This window comes from Tiliqua scincoides, chromosome 2 (genome assembly GCF_035046505.1).
Source record: "Tiliqua scincoides isolate rTilSci1 chromosome 2, rTilSci1.hap2, whole genome shotgun sequence".
In the NCBI taxonomy this organism is placed as follows: Eukaryota; Metazoa; Chordata; class Lepidosauria; order Squamata; family Scincidae; genus Tiliqua; species Tiliqua scincoides.
Genome location: NC_089822.1, coordinates 190,362,860 through 190,368,859, shown reverse-complemented (window position 1 = coordinate 190,368,859; position 6,000 = coordinate 190,362,860). Strand labels below are relative to the sequence as shown.

The following is a 6,000-nucleotide window of genomic DNA, read 5'->3' as shown; positions in this document are numbered from 1 at the left end:
GCTGTTTTTTTTTTTAACGTATGGTGGGGAAGGGGAACGCAGCTTCAGCGCCCCTCTACAGACTGCCTGGCCTCAGCGCTTTTGCCCCATCTGCCCCATACCCAGGTCCGCCAGCGGATTGCTGAACAAAAACATTGTTTGTTCCACAATTACATTATATTTAGTTATATAGATCAAAGCTCCAAGAATGATCAGAAGCAACATTCATCTTTGGCGCTAAACTATAACAGCCCCAATCTGAATCCTGTGCGCTACTGCACAGTTTTTGGATTTTTGTGTTAAGAACCTAGATATGCTGGGATTAAAGCAATGAACTAGCTGACCAGACAAAAAGGAGAGCAATTCTAGTTGCCGTTAGGTACATAGTGATTTTTACTCCTTTCTTCAAATTTAAACTGATGAAACAGTGGCAAAAACAGAAAGTTACACCAAACCTTTTTTGTTGACATGCAAATGAATACTTCACTCATTGTCAAAATGCATACTGTAGGAAACATAGAGTGAAAATTTCCTGCCTTGGCTTTTAGGAGGCAGAGTTGAATCAGACTATTCAATGAATACAGCAGATCCAAAACTAATGAGTTTCCCATGCTATTTGACAGTCTACTATGTCACCAGCATAGCAGTTTTTCACAATAAAATTTTTTTCTTTGGTATATGAAGTGGTGTGATCTCTCAGCAGCTCCAAAATGAAAGATCAGTTCTTTTCCTCTTCTGTCCTGCCCTAGAGAATTAAAAATTTTAAAAAAATTAATAACATGTTTATCCTTTATCTATTTTAACATCTTACCACTTTCCTTGGATGAAACATGCTTTAGGGCAGCAATTTTCAACCACTGTGCCACAGCATACTGGTGTGCCATGAATGGTCAGCAGGGGTACTGTGGGATTTTGGGGGAGGGTCATTTATTAATAGAGCCATTAGGGGATGTGAATCTTCTGCCAGCCTTGTGGTGTGCCTTGTCAACTGTCAAAAAATGGATGGTGTGCCTTGACAATTTTATCACCTTGTCAGTGTGCTATGAGTTGAAAAAGGTTGAAAATCACTGCTTTAGGGACTTGGGGCACAATCCTAACCAGGTCTACTCAGACTTATTTTATTCAATGGGGCTTACTCTCATGAAAGTGTGGTTAGGATTGCATCCTCAGACTGTGTCCAGATAAATGATGAAATTGTATTAATCACTAGGTCAGTGGTACTCAAACTTTTCCAGCCAGTGGCTCCCTTGACCCCCGAGGCTGTTGGCCATGACTCCCCATCATGTTCCGGAGGGCTGGAAGTGACATCAATAAACAGGAAGTGGCCAGAAATATTAACTATATTAAATATAATACAATAATATATTTATTATAATATGATATTAAATATTAAATATATATTAAGTATATTAATATTAATTATATTAATCATATCATTAATTAAATGCAGATCTTAAAAATATACAAATACACAGCAATATACATGCTTTATAAATGATCAGCTGCTGATCACTGTTGGAGACAAGATGCTGGAGTAGGTAGGTTTTGTCTGGTCCAGGAGGACTCATTTTTTTAAACTGTGTAAGCATACCAATAGAATTGTTTTATCAAATGAACTTTGTGAACAACCAGTCTGACCAACACTACACACGCGCGCACACACACACACACACACACCCCTGTGGACCCCAATCCAACTAGTCATTTCTCCCATTCTCCTTGGATAGGATTGAACCCTTTATTAATTTAATGAAATCAAATTTTTCCAGCAGCTGGTGGAGAAAACAAAAATAGACCATGAAAATATATCAGAGTTGATAAGGGTTTGGTTAGGAAGGGTTTGGTTTATTAACAACAAGATTAATAAATCACTTTAAAAACAGTACCCTTTTTCTGCTCCTGGCCAAGTAAAGTGTGTGCTTCTCGCTCTCTCTCCCCCCCCCCTTTGCCAACTGCATGGAAGCAACTTTAAGAGTCCTGATGACTGGTAAAATAGGAAGCGTTTTATTTGGGGAGGGGGAGGAAAGTGGGAAGGCTTGGAGATCCAAAGGGGGGAGTGGAAGTGGGAGGGGGTTGAAAAGAGAGATTTCACTTTGATGAGAAGCGATCCCAGGCTGGGAACTAGGAACTAACCAGACAAGGATCAGCGAGGGTTAAGGACTGCAAGCTGAGCATGCTCAGAAGAGGGCGGGCGGCAGCAGCCACTCTCACAGCTGAGCAACTCCTGCTTTAAAAAAAAGCACAGACGAAGGGCAGAAGACGGGCTCGTATCCTGCCCAGGGGTGTGACTATCGCTGCGAGAGGATATCCTGCGCCTCCCCTTTGAGTTCCTGGCACCGCCCTAAAGAGCCTCACAGTTTGAATAACACTGCACTAGGTGGAATGTTCAACAAAAACTAGTTCATACCCTCCTTTTTTACCCCAAGAAACGTGATATGCCCACAACTTCCACTGAAGCCACTGCAGGCCAAAAATGCAAACAAGGAGAAATCATGGAAAATAACTTTCCTCTTTTAATTTAATCACATCAGGAATAAGAGGTGGCAAAGGATCGATTCTTTGTGGTGTCTATGCAGACTCATTCATCCTGGCTGCCTACTTTTTTTTGCTTCAAGAAGTTCTGTTCTCAAAACTGAACGTGCAGAGTTTGGAAAGTTGCCTGCATCACCCTGTTGTTTACGAGTGAAGAAGGGAATATGATAGCCAGGGGATGTGGGCACTCTGGGGACCTGTCAAAGCTCTAGAACTTAGCATATGGTTGCCACTCACAGAGTATGATAATGTTGAGAAACAGGAACAGGTGGGCACATTACACAATAAACTACATCCCTTAAAATACTGCTTGAAGGAGAGTCAACTTTCCATATTCAGCAAAATTCCAGATTTTTTTCCTCTAACAGTGAGATCTAAAGCTTATGAGAAATTATAGTTGCTTTTTCTATCAAAATCAAATTTTGATAGAAGCTTGACTTGGTTGTACCCAACATATTGCATCTGACAATGCCTGGTAGCACCAAGCTGAAGATTGCAGGTGCTGTTCCCCAGCATCTCCAGTGCAAGAATCTTATGGGCTGGGAAAGCCCACTGCAATTAGTATTACTATAGATTTGTAATCCATATTTATAATTAGTAGTATGGATTATTTATATACATTTTCAAGAAAAACATTCACAAAGCAGCTGACATAGCAAAATTAAAAAAACTTGGTTCCCAATCCCAAAAGAGCTCACCATCTTATAAAAAAAAAAAATCTGAGAGAACTGCAAAGAAACAGCTACTGGAAAAGAAGCTATGCTGAGATGAACAGGGACAGCTGCTGCCTCCTGCTAAGCACACACCTCGCTCATTATCAAATTACCTAATTTGTTCCTGAAAATGCCTTTATAGCAAAAATCCAAATAACAAGTACAATTAAATTAATTTTTTTTTTTTGCAATACTTTATTTATTTATTACAGATACAGGTAAGGAACATTGGATAAACTTCGGGCTGGGACTACACAGGTTACACATGAGGATATTGGCCATCGATTACAATATACATTGCCCAACGAGATTATTCATCAATACAAAAATGATTATATTTATTAATCTACTGATTAATAGTTTAACTAAACAATCAATATTTTTTCTCTAAAATTATCTATCCAATCATAAAAAGGCTTCAAATTTTTACTTATACACTCTTCTTGCCACTAAGCTAATACTTAAAATAAAATTTTTCTTGTCTGATTCTTAGTTTCTAATATCACATTTAAGAGGAATGCCTCCAGTTAAAATGGCAATACATAGTTCAATATCTCTTATAACATATTATGTATCATTTTCCAAAATGTCTTTACTTTTTCGCATATCCACCACATATAATAAAAAATTCCCTCAATTCTTTACTCATCCGACATTTGTTTGATGACCCAGGGTACACTTTTACTTTCTCTAGAATAAAATACCATCTATAAATTATTTTATATAACTTCTCTTTTAAAAAATAACCCCTTTATTTATCTTATTTTTGCAATATTTGTATTCCAAATTTTCATTTACATCTACTTTGATTTAATATGATTAATAGAATACTCTTCATTTCTAAAAAAAAAAAAATTGATCCATTAATATCTACAAAAGAAAAAAAAAGTTCTACTTGTTTTTCAGCCATTTTAACTTTCTGTCTTAGTGCTTGCTTTGTTCTCTGTCTTACGGTGTTTTCCTTCCTGTTCCTCCCACTGCTCCTTCCATTTCTTATTTTTCTTCTTAAATCTTTTAAATTTCTTGGCCCCTCTCTTTTTTTCTTTCTTTTTCTTCATTCTGTTGTTTTTGAATTTAATCCAAAAATTCTTCCTCTTCTTGAGACAGCGTGCTTTCTGGATGTTCCCTCTTTTTTCTTCCTTAAAATTCTTAATTCTTATAGTGACTATTGCTTTTTCCATCTCCTGTCTCATTTCAAAATACTCCACTTCTTTAGTTTCAGCCAACATTTGATCCATTCTTTTTTCTTGTCTGTTATTTATAATCTGTTCCTGCCTGCTTATCAGGGAGGAATTTGTTTGCTTCATTTGTTCAGATAATTTTCTGACCTGTTGCTCCATTTCACTTCTAAAATCCATCAAGAAATCCATTAATAAGGACTGGCTTTTACTAACCTCCTTTAAATTTTTAAATGCCATTTTTGTCAATATCAAATCCAGCCACTTCTTGCAGGGCTAATTTCCAATTTTTGTATCCAAAAGGTATAAATCAATATTCCACGTCCAATCAATAACAATGTCAAATCAGTCAAACAATTAGAGAGTCATCCAAATCTTTCTCTTGCATCCCTTCTTCCAAAAAGGGTGGATCAGTAATCCAGGTCAATAACACAGTCAAATTAGGATAGTATACCTTTAAATGACCAGGCCTGAATCAAATCTTTTTGCTAGGAAAGCGAAAGTGAAAATTATTTCAGCCGTAGAAGATTAATTTTTCATTTCTTTCCCATGCATACCATTAAACAAAGTAATCTTGTGTTTACTCCAGCAGGGGTTTCTTTAAATCCAGATTCGCTCATTTCCCCTCTGGGTGGCTACTAGCCAACGTAAATAATCTTAAAATTATCTTTTCCTTCTTCCAACCTCTTGATTGCAGTTCTTGTTATAGCCTTTTAATGAGCCAAGGTTACTCACATTTTTAAAGCTTTTTTCGCTGTCATGTTGTTGTATCTAGGCTGTGGGAGACGGAGTTCCCAGCTTTCCGGATCTTCTCCAAGATGGCGGCTGGGATACGATGTGATTCAGCACAGAGCAAACGGGGAAAAATCTTTGAAATTGCCTGTTTCAAAAAACTCCCCCATTCAAGCTCTCAGCTCTTCGTACCATCTTCTTGGCAACGAAGAGTGCCTCAGTTGTTGAGGCACATGAAAAACACATGTATTTAGCAATCCCCCCCCCCCGAGCTCTCCGAGGTTCACTGCTACTTCACTGTTGGCTCAGCCCCCCGACAAGTACAATTAAATTAATTTCAACTGAAAAAATTTGAACTTGTTCCCAAGCTATTCCAAGTTCATAAAAAAAAAATCACTCTAAATGCCCGATACCACAAAGAAAAAGTTGTGTGACACAGTAAAATAGAACAACATTATGCAGTATCAATCATGTGTTAACATTGACAATGAAAATGTTTCAGAAGTTCTAGTATCACATAATGAGATTTAGCACCACAAGTTTTAGTTGCAGAGTATGAGCAACTCTCTTAATTTCACTTGTTTTTCCACTTTTCCCAGTTTTAAAAAATCTTTTATCTGTTATCTTTACGTAAAAGGAAGCACGTAATGCACGTGTCTTGAAAGCGTGGGGTCACTGTCGCAAACATGTTGTAAGGCATGTTTGTGAGGCTAACCACCAGGCTACTGCCTGTGCTAGCCCAGCGCTGGCTGGCGCCAGGCAGGCGCCCGTCCTCCGCTGCTTGGCAGTCACATGGACTGCTGAGCCACGGCATGGTAGGCAGAGGGAGGGGGTGTTTCAGGGAGGGGGGAGTGAGACGGAGGGCA

The 6,000-nt window shown here is 38.2% G+C and overlaps 1 protein-coding gene across 1 annotated transcript in view; it reads right to left on the bottom strand.

Annotated features, from left to right (window-relative positions):
- Positions 1–537: 537 nt before the first annotated feature.
- The window catches only part of PKD2L2 (polycystin 2 like 2, transient receptor potential cation channel), a 44,755-nt gene continuing 39,292 nt past the window's right edge, over positions 538–6,000 (bottom strand). Inside the window, exon 15 of the mRNA XM_066615070.1 lies at positions 538–724. The gene's annotated coding sequence lies outside the window, so the exon portion shown is untranslated. The remainder of the gene's footprint in view (positions 725–6,000) is intronic.